The 27,195-nt window shown below is 45.9% G+C and overlaps 1 protein-coding gene and 1 long non-coding RNA gene across 4 annotated transcripts in view; both read right to left on the reverse strand.

Annotated features, from left to right (window-relative positions):
- Positions 1-14,732, reverse strand: part of ankle2 (ankyrin repeat and LEM domain containing 2) — a 63,865-nt gene extending 49,133 nt beyond the window's left edge. For 2 of the 3 annotated variants that reach the window (XM_070888090.1, XM_070888092.1), the window contains exon 1: positions 14,640-14,732. The gene's annotated coding sequence lies outside the window, so the exon portion shown is untranslated. Of the gene's footprint in view, positions 1-5,245; positions 5,578-14,639 lie in introns of those variants that run through there. The other variant, XM_070888091.1, reaches the window with a different exon arrangement.
- LOC139268329 (uncharacterized) lies at positions 1,857-2,581 on the reverse strand. Its single transcript, XR_011594012.1, has 3 exons — positions 2,427-2,581; positions 2,154-2,317; positions 1,857-1,919 (listed from the first exon to the last, which is right to left on the reverse strand). It is a non-coding gene; the product is annotated as an uncharacterized lncRNA (long non-coding RNA).
- Positions 14,733-27,195: the final 12,463 nt, after the last annotated feature.

Below are 27,195 nucleotides of genomic sequence, written 5' to 3' on the forward strand. Positions count from 1 at the left end.
TTCCCCAACATTGGGAACATTCTTCCTGCATCTAACATGTCCAGTCCCGTCAGAATGTTATGTTTCTATGAGATCCCCTCTCATCCTTCTAAACTACAGTGAATACAGGCCCAGTCGATCCAGTCTCTCCCCATATGTCAGTCCTGCCATCCCGGGAATCAGTCTGGTGAATCTTCGCTGCACTCCCTCAATAGCATGAATGTCCTTCCTCAGATTAGGAGACCAAAACTGAACACAATATTCCAGGTGAGGCCTCACCAAGATCCTATACAATTGCAGTAAGACCTCCCTGCTCCTATACTCAAACCCTATGAAGGCCAACATACCATTTGCCTTCTTCACCGCCTGCTGTACCTGCATGCCAACTTTCAATGACTGATGAACCATGACACCCAGGTCTCGTTGCACTCCCCCTTTTCCTAATCTGCTGCCATTCAGATAATATTCTGCCTTCGTGTTTTTGCCACCAAAGTGGATAACCTCACATTTATCCACATTATACTGCATCTGCCATGCATTTACCCACTCACCTAACCTGTGCAAGTCACCCTGCAGCCTCTTAGCATCCTCCTCACAGCTCACACCGCCACCCAGCTTAGTGTCATCTGCAAACTTGGAGATATTACACTCATCTAAATCGTTAATGTATATTGTATGGCCCATGTTTAATGTTTGGACCTGTTCCGTAATGTTGTGTTGTGTTAATGGAACAAATGATGGAAATTATTCTTTTGTTCAAAAAGTTGCGTTAATAATGGAACAAATAATGGAAATGATTCAGTTATAATTTAAAATAAATTTTATTCAAAATGTTAACACTTGTTTGTACTTAACTTTAATAAAAAATATTCTTGTATCAAACTTTAAAGTTTTCAGTTAAGATCACTTACAACCTTTAAGTTCACATAAACTTTTAAACTTGTAAATTTACATAGCTTACAAAAAACTTTTAATTAGAGAACAGTTACAACAGCAGCAAAGAAAGGCTGCACCCATCTCTCCTCCATCTTATTCTAAGACCGCCTGCTGCGCTTGGTCTGCAGGCAGTGGCGCAGTGTTTTTCGGGTTGGTACCAAGCTTATTCTTTCAAACATCTCGGGTAATACGCACTTCTTGATTGGGGGGCAGGCCCGGCTTGGGCCTCTTCAGAGGCTGGTCTGGGGATTGGAGTGGGAATGGCAGTTGATTCTGTCAATGGCCGCGGGGTCTGGGCGCGTTCCCTTATTGCAGCAGCTAACTCCAACATTCCCTCCCTCATGTGTCCTGACAGCGTCAACTACCTGCAACATCCCCTCCCTCATGTGCCCTGACAGTGTCTCAGCTACCTGTGACATTCCCTCCCTCATGTGCCCTGACAGTGTCTCAGCTACCTGGGACATTCCCTCCCTCATTTTCCCGGACAGTGTTCCCATTTCTCGTGAGAGTGTTGTTACTTTTCCCCGACAGTTCCGATACTTCATCACCCACCCCACTGATGGTGTCCAGGAGTGATCGTGTAAGGTCAATGCTCTCCCCACTCATTGCCATCATCTGAACTACATCTGTTAGATCCTGCACCTCAGGAGAGCGCTATTGAGCTCTCCTTTCCCTCCTCACCCTGGGTATGCCTTACTGCATCCCACTGGGACCCGCAGCCTCGGACGGTGGGGCTCTGGGTGTGCCTCGCTGCACCCCACTGGGATCCCCAGCCTCGGACAGTGGGAAATTATGGAATCTCCCAACACTCGTACCACTCAGGAAAGGGGCTGGCACCCGCACCTCCTCCAGAGTGAGTACAAGAGTGGGGGCTTCATCCATCACCTCTCCCTCCCCCCCTCCCCCATGCTCTTGGTCTGGAAGGTGGGATTGGAAGATGTTCTCCTCTTCAGGCTCGTCCTCGTCTGAATCATCTTCTGCATCGTCAGGGTTGGCCTCAAGTTCTGCAAAATATAACAGAACAAATGGTTATCAGCAGAGGAGGGGGCAGGGTGGGTGGCATGAGTAGGCTCACACAGTGCAGGCAGCAGGCTGATTTAAAGAACCAAGAGGAATGATAGCACATTGCATCAACCGAAGTGTGGCTGACAAGAGATATCCCCATGAACCGAAGCATGGCTAGCCCGCGCAGTACTTAACATTTAGCAAAGCCAGACTGTGGAATTTGCAGGACTTACCCTCTCCCTTGAGTGTGGGCCCAGCTTGTGCAGTGGTGGTTGCATTTCTCCAGGCAGGACCCATCAAAGCAGCGACCCGGTCATCCAAATGTGTCAAGTGGGTTCAGATTTGCTGGGCCTCCTCCTGTTCGATTTCTTTCCCTTTTGTTGTGCGCCACCTTCCTCTGCAAAGATGAAAATATAACTTTTTAGAGAGGGTGTCTTTCTGCTGGGTGGGACATATACAGATGGTCACATTTGCAATTCCAGTGAATAAATGAAAATATTACTTACACGAACTACTTGACCAAGGTCCTGCCACTTCTTTTTGCACTGACCTCCAGACCTCGGGGTGGTCACATTGCACAGTAATCTTCTTCAAGTTGGTTCCAGCGTTTCTTCATTTCTTTTGGTGAAACTTTTATGTGACCTCTGCTGGTGTCCAGCTCGTGCCATCTGGCCTCAATTATAGTAACCAGTGCCCCCACTTCATCCTGAGAGAAATTCTTGGTCCTTGAGCCGCGTTGCATCTTGTATTGCAGCTCCGATTTTTCCACTGAGAATTAAAGTTCTCACACACAACTAGCTCTTTAAAAATGGCTGAATGCAGACCGGGAGGTGTACTGGGCATGCACGCCCATAGCAGTCATGTAAAAAACGTCCCTTTTTTTCGCGCATGCACAGAGGTGGGTGGCATAGTTTTTTCGGCGCAGACATTAGGCTCCACTCCCGTATCCCCGAAGCTAAAGGGCAGGCTGCACGGCGGCAATTTCAAAAAATAGAATGGGGAAACTTGCTACTTATTTTTTTGGAGTAGTCGGGGCCAAAAAAAAAACAGGAGTAACTCTAGCAATATGCCAAAAAACGGCATTGGGGAACATTGAGCCCATAGTCTATAACATTTAGATTTAAGTCCCATGACTAATCGCCAACACAAGGGGTTTGAAACAGTGCAGAATCATAAATCTCTAACTTAAAAAAAATAAACTGCAGGTCAATTGTAAAGTAACTTTGGCTTCATCTATGCTGTTAACATGATTTCTGGGATGAATTGCTAATCAATAAAAGGCAATAAGAAACAGACTCTGGTTTCTATTGTGTCCAACCCAGCATGATAATTCTCAACATGGTTACGGTCTCTTTAGAAAGACATCCGTCCATTTGTTTTCTTCAGCCCCTCCGATAACTAAAACTAAAATTCATTTGTAGAATGTTACATTTCTGCCTAAACATGCCTTGACTCCTCAAGACAGCTTTTAGCTCGCACGTGCCTGCTCTGACAAACCCTCAGCTTGCAGACGTTCCTTCTGCTTGTGGTCCCACAATGCAGCTGTGCAATGACCTATGACCTTTATATCGACACGGCACAATCAATTGGAGAGAAGCCAATCTTCTCTACATATTTATTACATCATTCACAGATTGGTTCGTGCAGTGCTGCACCTTTACTTTGTCACACATCATGGTTAAGGTTGGGCAAATCCACTTGTCCTGTTTATTTCTATTTATAGGAAGGTCACAGCTTTTTCTCGAGACCGTGACAAATACAGAATTCAGTTTATTTATCTGTCAACTACATCATCACTGGATCTAAAGTTACTGATCACAGTTAAACGCATCAGAGAGACTAATTTGTGACACAGCAACAGGGATGAATATAATTTGCGTACAGCTTTAAAAAACTTTTGCTAGCCAACGCAAGAGGCATTTTAATTCTGATAGTAATGCTCTTCCTTATTTTGCCGATTATAGCAAGGAGTTTGGGATGACGAGCATTAGATTACAGGGCAGCAAACCAAATTGAGGGGGTCTGGTGACAACGCAAGCTGCAACAGCGAAGTTCGGGCAATCTGTCAGCTGAACGCTGAGATTGAAATACTGGCTGCAGTCCTCTGGCTGACATCTCGTATTGTTATACATGGGCTTTCTTTAAAAATAAATCAGTTTCTCCTTTTAACTTTGCAAGCGACACATGCCTTCATGGTCTATTAGTTTACAGCAGAGAACTCTCCATCCTCCATAAAATAGTATTGCACAAGTTCTTTGTGCCCCTTGATTTTCTAAAATGCACAGCTCTGTTGACTGCATACGTCAAGAGGAGACAATTTGGCTAAAATGTTCCGCCTTTGTGCCCCGTGCCTGCAGCAGCTCTCATGCTGCACACGTGGCCTCTCTGATGGAGTTAACTCTGCCCAACACAATGCCACACATTTTTCGTGAAAAGAATGCCGGGAGGATCAGTAACAGATGGGTCGGGATGTGTATCTGTCCCTTATTAATCTGAAACTCGAGATTGCCTTCAAGTTTTAATTCCCTCGCCAGTGTCTCTCACATTGTGCACACTTTAAAGAGATAAATGGTTTTGTCTTACACTTTTGGACCCGTTCCATTTTGAAATTTGCTGCCAAGACTGAATGTCAGCCTCAAGTGGGTCACAAGGCCATTCTCGCTGGATGGTTAGGTGCATGCTGCAGTACTAAATCTCACACATTCCCCCATTTGATTGCTGCTCGGTGCCGAGTTAACTGCTCTTAACAGAGGCAATAATTAGGAGGCAATAATCGGGACTGGGGAGGGAAATCAGCGAGTGCTCCATTTCTGATTGTGATCAATGACTGCTACTAGAAGCACGTGCGTGTGCAGGTCAGGCCGAAACAGCACTGGACTCAGCTTTGGTGTCCTCCATAGTCGAATAAAAGACTTACATTTCTATAGCACATTTCACCACCTCAGGATGCCCTTTACAGCCAATGAAGTACTTTTTGAAGTGTAGTCTAAGGGTACACCTTTTTTGGATCAAGGCACAGGAAGAGGCCACGAACAAACTGTTTCAAAGTAAAATCTTTTGGACTACCTGGGAGGGGAAAGACCCCAGCCTGAGGCAAATGATGACATCACCCACTGAGAATAATCTCTGTGGTCAAAGACTAAACTTGGTTATACATACAGACAAAGAGATTGATACGATCTATCAGAGGAGCCTCGGAATTGATTGGCAGCAGGGGGTAAAACAGTTCACCCCAGAGACTGCAAGTTTACAAGAAACGAGGACTACAAAGGACTCTACGAAATGCACATTTTTGGATAACAGGGCATTAAGGATAAGGACTTACCTCTTGCACTGTCGACTCCGTGTGCAAATTAGTAGCCATTCAAACTTATCACCACAGCCAGTTAAACAAATCACTGCATCGATCCAGACGGATTAATCGGACCCCGGCCCAGCGGGAAACTTATTCATACTATGGATATAAATATACGAACACAGAAACACAAGACGACGAAGAAGGACAAACAGAAAAACAGAAGGACAGGAATGGGAATACACTGCAGAGAACGAACAGAAGACGAATCAACGACCACGAACCTACAACCGGGGTGGTGATTGTATGTCTTAAGTCGATTTCTCTCAGAAGTCTAGTCCTGTAGTTTTAGTCAGTTTTTGTTGCGTAATAAAAGTGACACTGGGTTAAGCCTAAATTTTGTGCCATGTGACGTCCTTTCCCACTATAAGTTCCGAGGTCTGAGAATCAGAATACAGTGAAAAACAAACACCCCACAGTAGTCACTGTTGCAATGTGGGAAACACGGCAGCCAATTTGCACAGAGCAAGATCCCACAAACAGCAATGTGATAATGTCCAGATAAGCTGTTTGCGATGTTGATTGAGGGGTAAATATTGGCCAGGACACCGGGGCGAACTCCCCTGCTCTTCTTAGAAATAGTGCCGTGGGAGCTTTTATACCCAACTGAGAGAACAGACGGGGCCTCGGTTTAACGTCTCATCCGAAAGACGACACCTCCGACACTACAGCACTCCCTCAGCACCTCCTTTTGTGCTCAAGTCTCCAGAATGGGGCCTGAACCACCCCCCCCCCCCAACCTTCTGACTCAGAGGCAAGGGTGGGGTACTGCCCTCTGAGCCACAGCTGACACCAGACAACACTCTAGCTAAGGTCACAGATGAGGAATAGCTTCTTGGGCGAGCTATTGGAAGGATGCCAACAACAGTCAGTACTTTTGGAAAGAAAGGAAGAAAACCTAAAACTCCAAACTGAAGTTATTTTATCTGCACGCTGTCTCTGGCCCGACAAAGTCAGTCAGTTTTGCAACAAATAAAATGCAAACATTATGTTGGCAAAGCATTTGACTTTGTACCGTTTACCAGAAATACTGCAAGAATTTTGGCAGGACAATTCCAATTTTTCACTATATCTAATGCTGGAATGGTACATTACGTCACCCTCGAAGCATTCAGTCTCTGCAGCTCATAAGCCTCCAAAAATTGCGCAATCATTAAACCCTGCTCTTTTTTTAACCAAGAAATGTTGATAACAAACTGCCTTCTGTTATTAAAACAGCAGTTATAAAACTATAAAGGAAAGGACTAGCATTTATACAAGCACCTTTCATGGCCTCAGGGTGTCCCCAATACACTTTCCAGCCAAGGAAGTACTTTTTGAAGTGTAGTCACTGTTGTATTGCAGGGAAACGCAGCGGCCAATTTGCACACAGCAAGCTCCCACAATCATCAATGATATAAATGACCAGATAATCTAGATTTGTTTTTGGTGATGCTGGTTGAAGGCTAAATATTGACGCGCTGGGCAGGGCCACATTGTTCATATGCCAGAAACGAGACTCCCAAAGCAAGCGCTCTACTCGGAGCTCCTTCACGGCAAACAAGCCACAGGTGGGCAGAGGAAACGTTACAAGTACACCCCCAAAGCCTCCCTGATAAAGTGCAACATCCCCACCGACACCTGGGAGTCCCTGGCCCAAGACCGCCCCAAGTGGAGGAAGTGCATCTGGGAGGGCGCTGAGCACCTCGAGTCTCATCGCCGAGACTATCTGCGCCACCTGTGACAGAGACTGTGGTTCTCGTATTGGACTGTTCAGCCACCTAAGAACTCATTTTAAGAGTGGAAGCAAGTCTTCCTCAATTCCGAGGGACTGCTTATGATGATGAAATATTGACCAGGACACGGGGGACAGCTCCCTTGCCTTCACATAGTGGCCATGGGATCATTTGCGTCCACCTGAGAGCAGACGGGGCCTCGGTTTAATGGCTCATCTGAAAGACGGCACCTCCGACAGTGTAACACTCCCTCAGTGGGGAACTTCTTTCAAGGACCTCACCCCTTTCGAGGAGCAGGCCCTCAGCATTCAATACCACCAAAGGACGGGCAAGCCCCAGCCAGACTTAGTAGCCCAAGGATTCGGACTACACACTATATTCTACCATCTTCACTCAAGCTTTCAAAACCCGCTCCTCCGTGCCTTGTGTTTGCCTATGCCAGCTCAGGCCACCATCACCTCACTTCTTTCTTGTAATACTTACAGTTTTACATCTTTGCAGAAACTTCTCAAACTTCGGGTACATGCCCCTCACAGGACTCCCCAATCATACAGGCGCTCACAAAGCTTTAGAAGTGCACCCCATCACTGCATCTAAATTGTAGAAATATGCAGGCTATGGCAACATTAAATGGAAAGGTCCCCGAGGGTAAGGTTAAGGTGCCTTGAACATAAAATGAATTACCAATTGAAATTTGATTAGTCATGCTTCCTTAGCATTACCGGTAACTAGAATATACTAATAATAAGGTATACAGACAAAATGTAATCAAGGAATGGGACAGATTGTAACTAGAATAACCCAATCACCAGGGCACAGACAAATGGGTAATCAGATTATAGCAGAGTATAAACCAGGAAGGGAAATCTCACAGAAGCAGAGAGAACCTAGGACCCGCCCTCGAGAGAAGCCGGACCTTAAGCTAGGAGCTTAATGCAGGACACCAGTGGCAGAGACTGATCACCTCTGTTAACGGGTAATACGGGCACAAGTAGTGAGGCTTATGTGCTATTTTATACATTGTTTGTACTTTATTTCTACTTTGGGAAATCGTTTGAACTTTAATTCTACTTTGGGAAATAAAATTTGTTTAGCTGAAACATAACGTTTGTCGACGACTTTCTTTCAAAACTCAAAGTCCCACCAAATTGTTGTGACTGTAGTGACTAAATATCTACTACATAAACTGTCTACACACCCACAGTATGTATTTAGGCAACAAAACTATCTGTCCAGATCAACCTCCGGAGGACTTTGATACTCAGCATGAGAGCAGCACGGGGAGTGATGAGCAGAACATGGATGGGCAAAAGTAGCAACAGGTCGAAGCCATTGGCCAAAGAGGGAGGTTACCTAATTCCCCAGCGGGCGAGACACTGAGCCAAATTTCCATAGCCCTATTATTTTTTTTTAAAAGATGCTTTCTTAGCACAAATAGTTGTTGGAGTCACTGGAGGAATGCACAGAAGTGGATGAGTGCAGCTCCAACAACACTCAAGGAGCTCGACAACATCCAGGACAAAGCAGGTCGCTTGATCGGCACCTCATCCACAACCTTAAACATCCACTCCCTCCACCACCGGCGCACCGTGGCTGCAGTGTGTACCATCTACAAGATGCACTGCAGCAACTCGCCAAGGCTTCTTCCACAGCACCTCCCAAACCCGCGACCTCCAACACCTGGAAGGACAAGGGCAGCAGGTGCCTGGGAACACCATCACCACCTCCACGTTCCCCTCCAAGTCACACACCATCCTGACTTGGAAATATCTCATCGTTCTTTCATCGTCACTGGGTCAAAATGCTGGAACTCCCTCCCCAACAGCACTGTGGGAGCACCTTCACCACACGGACTGCAGCAGTTCAAGCCGGCGGCTCACCACCACCTTCTCGAGGGGCAATTAGGGATGGGGTCGGGCCTCGTCACGACGCCCACATCCTACGAACGTAAAACAAAGTATCCAACATATGGTGGCAACTGTAAAGCCACATGTGTGGGATGCTGAGGCACAGAATGCAGAATATGCAGTCAGCTGTGGGGGGGTGGGGGTTGAGTGGCAAATCCAGGGCCATCAGCAGCACAGCCTTTCACCAGGCAGCTGCCAATGCAGTGTCTCCACCGCACTGAGCAGCAGAGCCGGTGAGCTCAGCCAAACGAGGCACGGGAATCCCACTGCTGCCGTAAGGACCGCTCACCCGCAGATCAGAGCACGCAGTGACATGGAGGCTTCCTCTCTCTCTCACCCAATGACAGCAACTGCTTTCCAACTCCCAGCCCTGCGCTGCAACCAGAAGGCAGGCAGGCCGGGTGATGCCATCTCCACAGCAAGGGGGGCTCACGGCCTTGAGCGAGGTCACCAGCAGCTGACGCCGGAAGACATCAAATGCCAACATGTTTCCAGGAACGTGTCCCAGAGATGCAGTTGTCCCTGTCTCGTCAGCGGGAGTTCACTCCGATGGGTAGTTGCGCTCCACAAACACCTCTCTGGAAGAAGGGGAATGGGATGCACCATGGTGACAAACAGCAGGCACACACACGTTTAAATTAACCACCATCGGGAATCAATTCATTTGATCGGCTGAGCATTTTGATGGTAGTGAAGCATCGTGAACATGTGTTGCTCAGAAGAATGACACTGTGATAAGAGGATGTTGTGTCCCATTCCAGACACTTGAGCACATAAATCCAGGCTGACACTCCCAGTACAGTGCTGAGGAAGTGCTGCACTGTCGGAGGGGCAGTACTGAGGGAGCGCTGCACTGTCGGAGGGGCAGTACTGAGGGAGCGCTGCACTGTCGGAGGGGCAGTGCTGAGGGAGTGCCGCACTGTCGGAGGGGCAGTACCGAGGGAGTGCCGCACTGTCGGAGGGGCAGTACCGAGGGAGCGCTGCACTGTCGGAGGGGCAGTGCTGAGGGAGTGCTGCACTGTCGGAGGTGCTGTCTTTCAGATGAGACGTTAAACCGAGGCCTCGTCTGCCCTCTCAGGTGGATATAAAAGATCCCATGGCACTATTTTGAAGAAGAGCAGGGGAGTTCTCCCCGGTGTCCTGGGGCCTATATTTATCCCTCAATCAACATAACAAAAAATAGATTATCTGGTCATTATCACGTTGCTGTTTGTGGGAGCTTGCTGTGCGCAAATTGGCTGCCGTGTTTCCCACATTACAACAGTGACTACATTTCAAAAGTACTTCATTGACGCTTTGAGCTGATGGTCGTGAAAGGCGTTATATAAATCCAAGTCTGTCTTTTTTTTTAAATGTATGAAAAAGATAGAACTTTTTGCTTGGTGACAGAAACTACCCAAAATGGTTTACCAACGGTGTATAAATGGATCTGGATCATCGGTTACGAAGGGTGGGCTGGGAAATGGACATTTCCAGAATCCATTCAGCAATACCTAATATGGCGTGACACTTCTGCGTACATTTCCTTCTCACAAACCAAATATCGATCAAAGAATGGACGAGATATTAAAGTAGATTAAGCACCCAATCCTCCTACTCTGCAATCTTCAACTCAGCTCAGACTCTCTGATGGCCATCAGGGTTCTTTACAAGTTTCACCCCAATTTCAACCTAGTTCCCAGTGTGTACGAATCCCCAAGCATAAAACTGCCTGTACGTTAGCAACATTGGTAGTCTCACTCAGAGGGACTGTAAGGGCTGGTGAAGGAAATATAAAACAAAAATCATATTACTACATTAAAGGTGCTCTCCTGAGATTTGAGTTGAAGCAGACCGTTATGCTCTCCAGTGGCTCAAAGGGGTGGATTTTCCGGTGAGGTGCGCTTCTGTTTGCTCCCCAGAGGAGCGGCAATAAGCTCTTCCGGGCAGGCGGTCAGCGTCCAGCGCCCCACGGAGGTTTTGCGGGGGTGCGGAGCTTTGCTGCCTGGAAGAGACGAGCTGGTGTGCAACGTCCCTGGGTGTGACACCAGCTCACTTCTCGAGTCCCACCCGATGCTGGGACCATCTGTGAAAACGGGCAGTCCGACCTATACCGACTGCAGGGAGGTAAGTAATGTCCACCTCAGGTAAGTGTGAGTGTTTTTTTCTTTGAATCTTTTTTGCAATTTATGTTGTGGTGGCGTGGGCTGTGTATTGGGCATGTTTTTGGTGGGGTTTTTTCAGGTTTTTATTCTCCCCAGACCTCTCGGAGCATTCCCGGGCTGGCTCTTTAGCTTCGGATTTTCGCTTGCTCAACCGGAGTAGCGCCCTGAGAGGGGTGTGTAACGCCTCCCTTAGTGCCCCACTCAACACTCGGGGACCAGCTGCATAATTTTGCTGACTGAAGCGCAAACTGTTCCCAGGCGCAAACTTTACCAGCCCGCAATCAGCAAGACCGAAAATCCCGCCCAAAGAGTTTATCCAATGAGAGCTGACCCACATGAACTAGCAAGGTACACAGTTCAAATCTCAGTCTGTACTGAATTGGCTGAGCAAACTAGTCAAGTCTGCAGATAAGACTAAACTGGGATAGCTGTGGAGACAAGACAAAACTGCTAAGGACCTACAAATAAAGGTCAGATTAAAATCTGCAATTGAGCAAATCAGTGGCAGGTGAAATTCAATACAAGTAAGTGCAGGGGGATATATAGGCAAAAAAATTGGATGTCACGAGTATACAATAGATGGCGTAGAAACAGCTCATGGCACAAACAATAAATTCATTACTTAAAATGTCAAATCAATGCAGAACAGCAATAAATAAAGCATATAAAAATTCTTAATTATGCTTCCAGGCCAGTGGAGTACAAGTCTGAAGATGTCATGCTAAAACTGTACAGTGCCTGGGTCAGATTACACCCTGACATAAGGGACACATTCAAGGCTTCGAGGCTGTGCGAAGAAAAACAACGAGGCTGATCCCCAGCACCAACAGACTGAATATGAGCAAAGACTGGAGGAGTTGGGCTCTTTAACCTTGCAAGGAACAAACGGGGAAAGAACCTTACACAAGATAGCAAACGGTAAAGATGAGGTTAATCTAGAGCACCACTTCAAGGTATGCCAGGACACTAGAACAAGGGGTTAGAATCAGGAAAAGGAAAGTTCAGGATAACTGTCAGGAAGAATATCCTCACACAAAGAGTGATCCACACTTTGAATGGTACTCTGGGTAAGGTTTTGGTGTAACTTCGACTCAGTCAAGAGTCAGTTAGCTGACATAACTGAGGCAATGTAGGTCTTCTGTTCTGGATGGGTAAGTGAAGTGTGTCAACTGGCCTCCTGCACCTCAGCCAAGGAGGTAGTAGGGGCAATACAAGTGAACTGCAGCATTATTGGGTAATCCTGATTGCTATTGATCCCTACTGAAAATACACGTTATGACCTCTACAGTTGGATAGCCTGCCAGCATTCATTTGTGAACGATGGTCACTTGGGCAAGATACCGAATCGCAACTGGCACCCAACGAACTGTAACCCAGTGAGGGAGCAAAGCACGGGAGAGGAAGAGCGAACATTTAAGGAAATAAAGTATTTGGTTTCATGAATAGGAAAATTAGACAAGAGCTTCCCTTGGGTTGCCTCCCTTCATTCATTCATTGGCTGTAAAGCGCTCTGGGACATCCCGGGGTTGTTAAAGGCGCTATATAAATAGAAACATAGAAAATAGGAGCAATAGTAGGTCATTCGGCCCTTTGAGTCTGTACCGCCATTCAATAAGATCATGTCTGATCCTCGATCTCAACACCATATTCCCGCTTTTTCCCCATACTCCTCCACTTTTCATATGCTCTTTGTTTCTCTAATGTCATCAAAAAAAATCACCTTGTTTTTCTTTAAGTGGTGTAGTGGGCATTTTGCTTTTGTTTCATTTCCAGATTTGGGAATGAACGAACAAATAAACAATGGATCGAGAAAGCACATTTGACAGGCTGCCACAATCTTTAATAGGACCAGATTTGATGTCAATAGGATGTCCTTGGCGGTCCTTTAAAAATGATGACATAAATAATTATACCTAACATTTTAATAGGCATGTCCATGTTCTTTTTCTGTGTTTTAAGTACATTCTCAAACCCGACCAAAGCAGATATCTGCTTGCACGGATGAAGAGATGCAATGATTAGGTATTTCGAATATGGAAAGCTGCAGGCCTATTTCTGGATTACAGATTGCAGCAAGTATAAACTGGCTGATAATTTGCACATTTTTAACAAAGTAATTGTGATTTCCCTGATCCAATCAATTCAGCGCACAACAGAATCATCCCTGTTTGTTAAAAACTGCAGATTGCACAATACAAATAAAGAAATGTCAGCGAGACAGATTGCAATCTTGGCACAAATTGGAGTAAATGAATATATTTCATATAAACTGTCCCGTCAGTAACAATGCTGAAAAATATTTAATACACTGTTCATAATATTTCCAATAAATCACATTTTCAGAATACTTCCTATAATTAGTACATTCTACTATACAACATTCGGAATATAATATCAGTGTATCTATGGGAACCCAGAACTACAACCCAGGACACCATAAACATCAAATGGATTGAGAGTAAAACAAGTGGAAATATTTGCATATTTGAACATAAGAAATAGGAGCAGGAGTAGGCCATTTGTCCCCTTGAGCCTGTTCCGCCATTTAATAAGATCATGGCTGATCTGATCCTAAACTCAGCTCCACTTCCCTGCCCACTCCCCATAACCCTTTACTCCCTTATTGCTCAAAAATCTGTCTATCTCCGCCTTAAATATATTCAATGACCCAGCATCCACAGCTCTCTGGGGCAGAGAATTCCACAGATTAACAACTCTCTGAGAAGAAATTCCTCCTCATCTCAGTTTTGGAAAAGTGTTTTACACATGAATCCAACCCATTCTTTGTTTAATTGCATAATTACCCCATTGTATTGCAATCTGTCACGGTCTAAAAAAACTGACAGAAAAAGAACTCAGGCCATGACCAAAACCCTTGGTTGGATCCATTTACATCTACTTTTTGTTCCCTGAATGGTTCCATTTCTCAATCAGAAGTAACTATTCTCATATTTTTGTTTCCAATGTCATTGTTTGTAGGTAACTTCTTATTTCCCCCCCCCCCAAAATCATCCGTTTCTTAAATCAAACAATAGGGAAATCCTATCTCTTAATATAGTTTTTATTGTTTTTTGTGTGTGTGTGTAAGAGGGGAAATTGAAGCACTGGATTAATTTATGAAGGGAAAAAGAACTCGGGCTTCGCTATGTTTTGAAACACAACACACAATAAACCTTCCCAAATGGAGAAGAGAGAGGAAAAAAAAACACACATGCAAGGGCCAGCCTGTGTGTTATTTACACAGGAGTCCGCGCACGCGCAAGTCACCGGCAGCAGAGTCCGCGCACGCGCACTGCGTGCCAGTATCCGGCAGCGAAGAGTCCGCGCACGCGCACTGCGGGCCAGGGCGACCAGTAACCGGCAGCAGAGAGCCCGCGCACGCGCGCTGCGGATCACGCTGGCCAGTAACCAGCAGAGGCTGCCAATCGGCCGTAAGGAGGCGCGGCCGATTCGACAACACGGGTGCCGCCGCCGCACGGTTCCCGCTCTACACCGTGCCCGGTGGAAAGAGTCTTCACTCCCCTCCACCCCCGCGCCGCCGACCTGTACAGAAGCACATAATCTTTTAATTATGAGCTAAACGAAAATAATCACCGACCTGACCAACATTCCGCGCTGCCCCTGGCGACACGTCTCACAGCAACCGCGACCCGTTCAAACTGTCCGACAGAAAGGAGGACCCCCTCCCCGGCCGGCCAGGCGTGGCCAACGCGCTGCCTGCGCAGAAAATCCACGGCACATCCGGGGAATCCGGGCCGAACCCTTCAACGATCCCGCCCTCTCAGATTGGCCACTCCTCCCCGCCGCAGGCGGCGCTGTGGAGCCAGCGCGCTGGGTCCACAGCGCCACCTGCAGCGAGAGCGTGGAATTCCTTCATTTTCAAGGCCTAGAATGGGAACCGCCATTCATTTTTTTTTTAAACATCTAATTCAGAAAGAACTTGCATTTGTATATCTCGCCTTTCACGACCTCAGACTGTCCTAAAGCGCTTTACAGCCAAAGTACTTTTTGAAGTGTAGGCACTGTTGTAATGGAGAAACTCAGCAGCCAACTTGTAAAATAGGAACAGGAGGAGGCCATTCAGGCCCTCGGGCCTGTTCCGCCATTCAGTGAGATCATGGGCGATCTGATTTATCCCTCAATCAACGTAACAAAACAGATTATCTGGTCATTATCACATTGCTGTTTGTGGAAGGCCAGCGGAAAGTATAATCCGGAGGTGATGAACAACATGGATGATTTTACCAAGTACTATGGGAGGTCTTGTATATATTGTCAGCCTTGGCTAAGTTGGTAGGAGTGTCACTTTGGAGTCAGAAAGTTGTGGGTTCAAGTTCCACTCCAGGGATCTTGAGTACATAAATCTGGGCTGACACTCCAGTGCAGTGCTGAGGGAGTGTTGCACTGTCGGAGGCGCCGTCTTTCAGATGAGAAATTAAACCGAGGTCTCATCTGCTCTCTCAGGTAGATGTAAAATATCCCATGGCACTAGTTGGAAGAAGAGCAGGGGAATTATCCCCAGTGCCTTGGCCAATATTTATCCCTCAATCAAAATAACAAACACAGATTATCTGGTCATTATCACATTGCTGTTTGTGGGACCATGCATTGTGCTAATTGGCTGTCGCGTTTCCCACATTACAACAGTGACTACACTCCAAAAGTAATTCATTGGCTGTAAAGCGCTTTGAGACGTCCGGTGGTTGTGAAAGGCGCTATATAAATGCATGTCTTTCTAACTACATATACCTGCTTTTGACCCATATCCCTTAACACCTTTAGTAAGCACAGCAAGCTCCCACAAACAGCAATGTGATAATGACCAGCTAATCTGGTTTAGTAACCGGGGATAACTGTCAATCATTAGTTTTAAAAGTCTGAGGGAACTAATTATGAAAGAATCTTGAGCTCACCAACTAACATCATACAGATTAGTACAAATAATTCTAAAATAACTTAGGATCTTACAGCACAGGAGGTCATTTGGCCCATCATGCCACTTCTGGGGAAGACCAAACCCAGGAACCATAAATATAAGATAGACACTAATCAATCCAATAGGAAGTTCTGGAGAAATGACTTTAGCCAGAGAATGGTGAGAATGTGGAACTCGCTACCACAAGTAGTAGTTGAGGCGAATAGTATCGATGCATTTAAGAGGAAGCTAGTGTGGAAGAAAGAATCTATGAATCTATGGCTTATGGAAAAGGGAAGGGTTAAATTCTGTTTTTGCTATGCTTAAAGAAATAATAGGACTAGAAAAATAGCCATGTTTTTATAGCCTTGAAACTTAGAGATGGAATTAAATGACCATCTGGTATTAAAAGGGAGTCTCCTTTTATTCTGCTTATCAGACTGTGAACAGGGAGAAACTATGCAAGGATAGATAGAGTGTGTACCTCCCGAGACGACCTTTGTACTCGCGGGACTAATGAATAAGATTCCTTTTATATTTCTGTATTCAATTTCTGTATAAAGATAGGGACAATTTGCCTGTACAGCAGAGTTTTTTGCCTTGGTACGGTCCAAGCAGGCTCTCCGAGATATCTCGCTTTTTAAAATACAATTCTCTCGAAGTGCAGTTCTGAAAGTCTCCGCCTGAGTTAATTTAAGCTAATATTTCCTCGACAGCTAGAAAAACACTCGAGAGAGAGAGAGAGAGAACTAGAAGGTTGTGCTGAGGTTCAATGAAGAGGGGTGGGAGGAGAATCGTGTGGGGGAAAAATACCAGCATAGACCTTCCCCGAATGGTCTGTTCCTATGCAATTCTCTGAAAGAGCTATCCAATTAGCCCCGTTCCCCTGCTGTTTCCCATAGCCCTGCAATTTCTTTTCTTGTTTAAGTATATACCAATTCCCTTTTGAAAGTTACTATTGAATCTGCTTCCATCACCTTTTTAGGCAGTGCATTGCAGATCATAACAAATCGCTGAGTAACAAGATTTCTCATCTCCCCCTCTCATTATCTTAAATCTGTGACCTCTGGTTGCCAACCCTACAGCCAGTAGAAACAGTTTCTCTTTATCTACATAAGAATATAAGAAATAGAAAGGAGTTAGCTTCATCCTTCTACCCATATATCTAAAAGGAAATAAAATCTACTTTTATCAAAACTCCTCTTAACTTTGGAACGTATTTTTATTTTTTTGGGATGGTAATAAACCTTGTAAATACCAATTCAATTTTCCCTCTCGAGGTAGAGAGAAGCACTTGGTACCTCTGTATAAGAATGCAGCTGAGATCAATTGGCAGCTACCAGAGATCATTCCTCTGAATTTCACCCATCACCCCTATGCTCAATGATCTATATTAGCTCCCTCTTCTGCAAGGTTTCGATTTTAAAATTCTCGTCCTTTTTTTCAAATCCCTCCATGACCTCATGATCTCCGTAACTTCCTTTAGCCCCACGAACAACCCTCCCTGATCTCTGCGCTCCTCCTATTCTGGCCGCTTGTGCATACCCAATTTTAAATCGCTCCACCATTGGCGGCTATGCCTTCAGCTGCCTGGGCTCGAGAATTCCATCCCTAAACCTCTCCCCGCCTCTCTCCTCCTTTAAGACGCTCCTTAAAACCAATCACTGACCAAGCTTTTGGTCGTCTGTCCTAATATCTCCTTATGTGGCTCAGTGTTAAACTTTGTTGGAAAACACTGCCGAGAAGTGCATTGGGATATTTTACTATGTTAAAGGCGCTGTATACATGCACGCTGTTGTCAGGCTGTTTTGGGACTCTCTTTCTCATCTGTAAATTTGACAATTTCCAAAGGGTTACAAATTTCCCATGCTGTGGTGAAAGCAAAGGAAGACACAAATAACCTCCCGAAAATACTAGGGGACCGAGGGTCTAGAGAGAAGAACTGAAGGAACTGAGGGAAATTCTTATTAGTCAGGAAATGGTGTTAGGGAAATTGAAGGGACTGAAGGCCGATAAATCTCCAAGGCCTGATAGTCTGCATCCCAGAGTACTTAAGGAAGTGGCCCTAGAAATAGTAGATGCATGTGGTAATTTTCCAACATTCCATGGACTCTGGATCAGTTCCTATGGATTGGAGGGTAGCTAATGTAACCCCACTTTTTAAAAAAGGAGGGAGAAAAACCAGTTAACCTGACATCGGTAGTGGGGAAAATGCTGGAATCAATTATTAAAGATGTAATAGCAGCGCATTTGGAAAGCAGTGATAGGATCGGTCCAAGTCAACTTAGATTTATAAAAGGGAAATCATGCTTGACAAATCTTCTAGAAATGTTTGAGGATGTAACTAGTAGAGTGGACAGGGAAGAACCAGTGGATGTGGTGTATTTGTACTTTCAAAAGGCTTTTGACAAGGTCCCACACAAGAGATTAGTGTGCAAAATTAAGGCACATGGTATTGGGGGTAATGTATTGACGTGGATAGAGAACTGATTGGCAGACAGGAAGCAAAGAGTGGGAATAAACGGGTCCTTTTCAGAATGGCAGGCAGTGACTAGTGGGGTACTGCAAGGTTCAGTGCTGGGACCCCAGCTATTTACAATATATATTAATGATTTAGACGAAGGAATTGAATGTAATATCTCCAAGTTTGCAGATGACACTAAGCTGGGTGGCAGTGTGAGCTGAGGGGAGGATACTAAGAGGCTGCAGGGGGACTTGGACAGATTAGGTGAGTGGGCAAATGCATGGCAGATGCAGTATAATGTAGATAAATGTGAGGTTATCCATTTTGGTTGCAAAAACAGGAAGGCAGATTATCTTAATAGTGACAGATTGGTAAAAGGGGAGGTGCAACGAGACCTGGGTGTCATGGTACATCAATCATTGAAAGTTGGCATGCAGGTACAGCAGGCAGTAAAGAAAGCAAATGGCATGTTGGCCTTCATAGCGAGGGGATTTGAGTATAGGAGCAGGGAGGTGTTACTGCAATTGTACAGGGCCTTGGTGAGGCCTCACCCTGAGTGTTGTGTGCAGTTTTGGTCTGCTAATCTGAGGAAAGACATTCTTGCTATTGAAGGAGTGCAGCAAAGGTTCACCAGACTGATTCCTGGGATGGCAGGACTGACATATGAAAAAAGACTGGATCGACTAGGCTTATATTCACTGGAATTTAGAAGAATGAGAGGGGATCTCATGGAAGCATATAAAATTCTAATGGGATTGGACAGGTTAGATGCAGGAAGAATGTTCCCGATGTTGGGGAAGTCCAGAACCAGGGGTCACAGTCTAAGGATAAGGGGTAAGCCATTTAGGACTGAGATGAGGAGAAACTTTTTCACCCAGAGAATTGTGAACCTATGGCATTCTCTACCACAGAAAGTTGAGTCCAGTTCGTTGGATATATTCGGGAGGGAGTTAGATATGGGCCTTACAGCTAAAGGGATCAAGGAGTATGGAGAGAAAGCAGAAAGGGGTACTGAAGTTGCATGATCAGCCATGATCATATTGAATGGTGGTGCAGGCTCGAAGAGTTGAATGGCCTGCTCCTGCACCTATTTTCTATGTTTCATACACTGGGCTGTTAGTGTAGAGAATGCAGAAAGGGGTTAGTTTCATCCTTCTACCCATATATCTAAAAGGAAATTTGCTTACTCTAGCTGTCCCTGGAGGTTTATTTCTGGGATCGCTTTTTAGGTTTTGATGGTTTTTCTTAAAACAATTTTATTTCTTCAACCTGTTCTCAAAAAAAAGGCCTTCCTCTCAAAGGATCTGTAACAGCTTTACCTCATGCCATGACATGCAGAGCCTGGTGTACCTATGGAACAGGATGGTCATTTGCTCCTACCTCATTGGGATCAACAGCACATCTTTGAAGATACTTTGCTATCTGCATATTGTTCATCAATGGAATTAAATTAGTAGCATCGGGGGAGGGAGGGGCAACATATAAGGCAAGGGGTTAAATTGGCCATGGTCATAACTCGGATCGATATTCAGCTGGTCCCATTGGGAATTTGAAGGTGGTTGCTGGGGCTAACTCGGATGACTTTCGCAGTTGAATAGCCCATAGACATTCACTAGCCAGGTTGATGATTCACTTCAGCAAGGTACAGGAGAGCAACAGCTGCCTCTGGCCTGAGTTAACACCTTTAGGAGAGACATTGATTATGAATATTGGAACAGTAAAAAAGAAATGAAACAAAGGTCTCAGTGATATTTTCCCTCACTCCCACATTAGCTGCAACTATCCCCATATAAACAAAGAGGGAAAAACAGTGACTATAGCTCAGCAATTCTACAGGTGGTTTGAGAGGTCTGCTTACCATAAGTACAGATCGGTGTAAAACGTAATTAAAATCCTTGAAATTACATCGAACTAATGGTGGCAGGTTGAGGGACACGCATTGAGACAAAAATGAGACATTTTTGTCGAAGATCTAGCTTGATATTGGGCTCTTTAAATGGATTCCTGTGCGTAAAGGAACTCACAAAAGAACATTCAAGCTCATTGGGATGAAACTGTTTCCAAATCAGTGGCTGTCATCAGGCAGGCACCTAAGCTACTAAATTTAAATACAAACGTGATTTCTTAAAAATATATTTTTGATTGATAGTTCATATTGAGTTTAGTTATTTAAATTCTCTCTTTTTTATTAGCTTGTTTGTAATTGTAACAAAAATTAGGCTTCAAAGAGAAATACGCAAGATTGCTTCACAAGATGGTGGGGAAAGAAAATTACTTGTGTTGTGAATCTGTAAAGCATGCACTCCCATGTTCCGCCACGAGGGAGCGCATCCCCTCAAGTCCCAAGGGATCCCAACATCCCTTAGGAGCACTGTATATAAGCCGGCCTGTTCCTCACTCTGGAGTGTCTCAATAAAGACTGAGATCAGTGTTACTTTAACCTCCCTGTGTTAGGAACACAATAATTGGCGACGAGTATACGAATCCAACGCAAAGATGCAGCAAACTGTGGGCATCCTGGAGAAGTTCTCGGAGGGTGAGGACTGGGAAGTCTATGTCGAACGGCTAGACCAGTACTTTGCAGCCAACGAGCTGGACGGAGAAGGAAGCGCTGCAAAAAGGAGAGTGGTCCTCCTCACGATCTGCGGGGCACCGACCTACAGCCTCATGAAGAATCTTCTGGCTCCGGTGAAACCCACAGATAAGTCATATGAGGAGCTGTGTACACTGGTTCGGGAGCATCTTAACCTGAGGGAGAGTGTGCTGATGGCGAGGTATCGGTTCTACGTGTGCCAGCGATCTGAAGGTCAGGAAATGGTGAGCTACGTCGCCGAGCTACGCCGACTTGCAGGACAATGTGAGTTTGATGGCTTTCTGGAGCAAATGCTCAGAGACTTTTTTTGTACTGGGCATTGGCCACAAGACCATCCCACGAAAACTTTTGACTGTAGAGACACCGACTCTCAGTAAGGCCATTGCGATAGCACAGGCTTTTATGTCCACCAGTGATAACACCAAACAAATCTCAGCACACAAGTGCTAGCAATGTTCATAAATTAACTGGAACTGTGTTTGCGAGCAGAAATGTACAGGGCAGAAACCACGAGTCTGCAACTGCCAGCAAGCCTCAGGTGACCTAGATAACTCAGAGTCCCCAACAAAGGATGAATGCAAGGCAATTCACACTTTGTTGGCATTGTGGAGGCTTCCATTCAGCCTATTCATGCCGTTTCAAAGGCTATGTTTGCAAGAGCTGTGGAACAATGAGGCACCTCCAACGAGCTTGCAGACGAACTGCAAGCTCTGCAAAACCTGATAACCACCACGTGGCAGAGGAAGATCGGTCCATGGTGGATCAAAGCAATTTCGAGCCTGAGAGAGAGGAGGCAGATGCTGAAGTACATGGAGTACACACATTTGAGACGAAATGTCCACCTATAATGCTAAATGTAAATTGAATGGCTTACCCATAGCCATGGAACTGGACACTGGCGCTAGCCAATCCATCATGAGTAAAAAGATGTTTGCGAGACTGTGATGTGACAAGGCACTCAGACCAGCCCTGAGCTCATCCACACGAAACTGAGAGCGTACACCAAAGAGCTTATCACTGTCCTGGGTAGCGCCATGGTCAAGGTCACCTATGAGGGCACGGTACACGAACTGCCACTCTGGATTGTCCAGAGCAATGGCCCCACACTGCTTGGAAGGAGCTGGCTGGGCAAAATCCGCTGGAACTGGGATGATATCCGAGCGCTATCACATGTTGATGAGGCCTCATGTACCCAGGTTCTTAACAAATTTCCTTCCCTTTTTGAGCCAGGCGTTGGAAACTTTTCCGGGGCGAAGGTGCGGATCCACTTGGTCCCAGAGGCACGATCCATTCACCACAATGCACGAGCGGTACCTCATGATGAGGGAGAGAGTGGAATAGAGCTGGACAGGCTGCAATGCGAGGACATCATCTCCCCAGTGGAATTCAGCGAGTGGGCCAGCCCGATTGTTCCAGTACTCAAAAGTGATGGCGCGGTCAGGATTTGCAGCGATTATAAAGTAACTATTAATCGTTTCTCGCTACAGGACCACTACCTAAGGCAGACGACCTATTTGCGATGCTGGCAGGAGTGAACGTTCACCAAGCTCGACCTGACTTCGGCCTACATGACGCAGGAGTTGGAGCAGTCCTCGAAGGGCCTCACCTGCATCAACACGCACAAGGGACTGTTCATCTACAACAGATGCCCGTTTGGAATTCGGTCGGCTGCAGTGATCTTCCACAGAAACATGGAGAGCCTACTCAAGTCGGTACCATGCATGGTGATTTTTCAGGACGATATATTGGTCATGGGTCAGGACACCGTCGAGCACCTACAAAACCTGGAGGAGGTCCTCCAGCGATTGGATCGGGTAGGGCTGTGGCTGAAGAGGTCAAAATGCATCTTCATGGCAACAGAAGTGGAGTTTTTGGGGAGAAAGATCGCGGCGGACGGCATTCGGCCCACAGACACCAAGACAGAAGCTATCAGGAAGGCGCCCAGGCCACAGAACGTCACGGAGCTGCGGTCGTTCCTGGGACTCCTCAACTATTTTGGTAACTTCCTACCGGGGTTAAGCACCCTCTTAGAGCCCCTACATGTGTTATTGCATAAAGGGGAGAACTGGGTATGGGGAAAAAACCAAGTAATTGCTTTTGAGAAAGCCAGAAACATTTTATGCTCCAACAAGCTGCTTGTATTGTATAACCCATGTAAAAGACTTGTGCTAGCATGTGACGCGTCGTCGTACGGAGTCGGGTGTGTATTACAACAAGCTAACGTTGCGGGGAAGTTGCAACCTGTCGCCTATGCTTCCAGAAGCTTGTCTAAGGCCGAGAGGGCCCACAGCATGATTGAGAAAGTGGCATTAGCGTGTGTGTTCGTGGTAAAGAAAATGCATCAGTACCTGCTTGGCCTCAAATTTGAGCTGGAAACTGATCACAAGCCCCTCATATCCCTGTTCGCTGAAAACAAGGGGATAAATACTAATGCCTCAGGCCGCATACAAAAGGTGGGCACTCGCGCTATCAGCGTATAACTATATCATCCGCCACAGGCCAGGCACCGAGAACTGTATGGATGCTCTCAGTCGGCTACCATTGTCCACCACGGGGGTGGAAATGGCACAGCCTGCAAACTTGTTGATGGTGGCGCAGCCCGCAGACTTCTTGGTCATGGAAGCGTTTGAAAATGATATATCGCCTGTCACGGTCCGCCAGATTAAGACTTGGACCAACCAAGATCCTCTGCTGTCCCTAGTAAAAAACGGTGTACTGCATGGGAGCTGGGCCAGCATCCCTATTGAAATGCAAGAGCTAATGAAGCTGTTCCAGCAGCGAAAGGACGAGCTGTCCATTCAGGCAGACTGCCTGTTGTGGGGTAACCGCGTAGTGCTACCCAAAAAGGGCAGGGAGACGTTCATCTCGGATCTCCACAGCACACACCCGGGTATAGTAATGATGAAAGCGATAGCCAGATCCCACGTGTGTTGGCCCGGTATCGCCTCTGACTTAAGAGTCCTGTGTACGGCAATGCAGTGTGTGTGCTCAGTTGAGCAATGCGCCCAGAGAGGCACCACTAAGTTTGTGGTCCTGGCCCTCCAGACCATGGTCGAGGATCCATGTTGACTATGCGGGCCCGTTTCTCGGTAAAATGTTCCTGGTGGTGGTGGATGCTTTTTCAAAATGGATTGAATGTGAAATAATGTTGGGAAGCACCGCCACCATTGAAAGCCTGAGGGCCATGTTTGCCACCCACGGCCTGCCTGACATACTGGTCAGTGACAACGGGCCATGTTTCACCAGTGCCGAATTCAAATAAATTCATGACCTGTAATGGGATCAAACATGTCACCGTGGCCCTGTTTAAACCAGCCTCCAATGGGCAGGCAGAGCGGGCAGTACAAACCATCAAACAGAGCCTTAAACGAGTGATAGAAGGCTCACTCCAAACCCGCCTGTCCCGAGTATTGCTCAGCTACCGCACGAGACCCCACTCGCTCACAGGGTGCCCCCGGCTGAGCTACTCATGAAAAGGATACTTAAAACCAGACTCTCGCTAGTTCACCCCAACCTGCATGATCAGGTAGAGAGCAGGCGGCAGCAACAAAATGTAAACGATGGTCGCGCCACTGTGTCACGGGAAATTGATCTGAATGACCCTGTGTATGTGCTAAACCATGGACATGGTCCCAAGTGGATCTCGGGCACGGTGATAGCTAAAGAAGGGAGTCGGGTATTTGTAGTCAAACTAGACAATGGACAAATTTGCAGAAAGCACCTGGACCAAACGAGACTGCGGTTGACAGACTGCCCTGAACAACCCACAGCAGACACCACCTTTTTCGAGCCCACAACACACACCCAAAAGATCAACGACATCACCCCGGACCAGGAAATCGAACCCATCACGCCCAACAGCCCAGCAAGGCCAGGCTCACCCAGCAGCCCTGCAGGGCCAACAACACACCAGCCCAGCGAGGGCACAGCCAACACACCAGAACAGACATTTGTACCGAGGTGATCCACCAGGGAAAGAAAGGCTCCCGACCGCCTCACCTTGTAAATAGTTTACACTTTGACTTTGGCGGGGAGTGATTTTGTGTATCTGTAAAGCATGAACTCCTATGTTCTGCCACCAGGGAGTGCATCCCCTGAAGTCCCAAGGGATCCCAACATCCCTTGGGAGCACTGTATATAAGCCGGCCACTAAGGCCTGTTCCTCACTCTGGAGTGTCTTAATAAAGACTGAGGTCACTGTTACTTTAACCTCCCTGTGTGCAGTCTCATCTGTGTTAGGAACACAATAACTTGCATCATAGTTAACTATCAAAATATAGTTAGTAAAAGAACAAGCAAATAATAGCTATGTTTGACTGACAGTTAAGGCTGTAAAATTCAGCTTAGAGATATTCTGCTGCCGTCTGAAGCCATGATAAAACCAGGAGTTGAAATTCGCTGTTCATTCCTTGGACAGGCAAAGAATTAAATTTCTCAATTCTTCTCTTTATTGACTTACTCAAGTACCTCTGTTGCTGTGTACCAATTAAAAAAAAAAACAGTTTCTACAACAATGGTACTGCTTTCCTTTCAGTAGCCAACATGATCATTTGGAAGTTAGGACAGAGGCTTCCCTGGGGTTTGTTCACAGAGAAGATTAAAAGCCACCAGCATTGCATCATTTTGCATGACATTTGAAAAAGGAAAGACAATATTTAGTTTGAAAACATTCTTTTAATCATGGTATAATATATATGCAAACATACACACTAGTCCAGATAAAACAAGCTGATCCATGCATAATCCCGATCCAAAAACAGTATCTCCAAATACTGCATCTTAAATGATCATTGAACACACTCAATTTGTGACTTAATTTCACCTAAATACTGCAGTGTGTTAGAACCCAACACAAGTCCTGCACAGAAGTGGGCCCTAACCTTTGGTAGGAAATTTAGGGTGCATTACATTTAGTTTCATTTTGCACCTAAGCCAAGGATTTGTAGTACAAGTCTGGAGTCAGTACCTAACTTCACTATGGAATGAGACTCACTTCACTGTGAAGTCAGCATCAACATTCCCTCATTTTATTTTCAGCATGTGGGCCCTTTAACTGGCTGCACGGCCCGTTTAAATGAGCCCGCATGCATGGTTTTTCCTCTTACAGTGTGTAGCCTGTGCATTGCAGAGCTTCACGGGTACATTGGTCAGGATGGGCCCAGACTCAGGATTTATATTACAACTCTGGTGCTGGTGTGAAATGAAACAGCTTGACACAGCGCTGCATTGTAAATAAATACAGCCTTGGTCAAAAATGGCAACTCTTCAGGGTGAAAAAGCAAGGCCCACGCACCTGTACTCTGCAGGAAACACTTTCATTGGGCAAAATGCTGCTGTCTACGCTTTGCAAAGTGGTTTAGTCAAGAAAAGCTTTAAAACTAAAACCATGAAAAAAATCATCCTGACCCCTAAAGTCAGTGATGTAATGTCATTGTGCACCAAAGCATCATCTTGTAGGACACGTGGGCAGTCTTGGGAGAGGAGTTCTCTGGAATAACCATAAACTTTCTGTACTGCTTTATAAAGACAGTTGACTATTTTTGCATAATACTGTAGTTTCGTATAACATTAAATGACAAGATAATAAACTTAGCAGAATATTTTGATTATGTAGTTTATGCAGAGAATCAGCTTTTCAATCCTGAATGGATGTCCCATTGCCTTGTTTCTCAGTGAAGGACAGGGACAATTACTGGCACCTCCCGTTCAGACCATTAGCGACAGGATACAAACAGGTACTTGAAGCAGGTAGCATTCCTGGTTGTGCAGTTCAAACTTATTTGGTGAAACTCTGTCTTTGAGAGAAAAAACAGCCTGGGAAATAGCAGCTCATCTTGTTCAGTCTGTCGAGATCCTTCTAAAAATACATTTGGACCATCCTCCGAATGGCGCAAAGTGTGTGTGTTGGGAGACGTTCACACAAGAGAAAGCCCGCTTTGAATCCTTCCTTACATTGTACTCAACATATATTGTAGGATCTTGGAGAATTCGTTGGTGGTATTTCTCCTGTGACTTGGTGTCTACTGTACATGGTCCATGTTTCTGAGCCATACATGAGGGCGGGTATTACTACAGCCCTTTAGACCATGATCTTAGACCAAGACCTAGCTCTGTCAAGCCCATGTGGTGGCTGGTGTGCAACGACAACCACACGTTTAAAAAAAATCCACGCACAGGCATCT

The sequence above is a fragment of the Pristiophorus japonicus genome, chromosome 8 (genome assembly GCF_044704955.1).
Source record: "Pristiophorus japonicus isolate sPriJap1 chromosome 8, sPriJap1.hap1, whole genome shotgun sequence".
NCBI classification, from domain to species: domain Eukaryota; kingdom Metazoa; phylum Chordata; class Chondrichthyes; family Pristiophoridae; genus Pristiophorus; species Pristiophorus japonicus.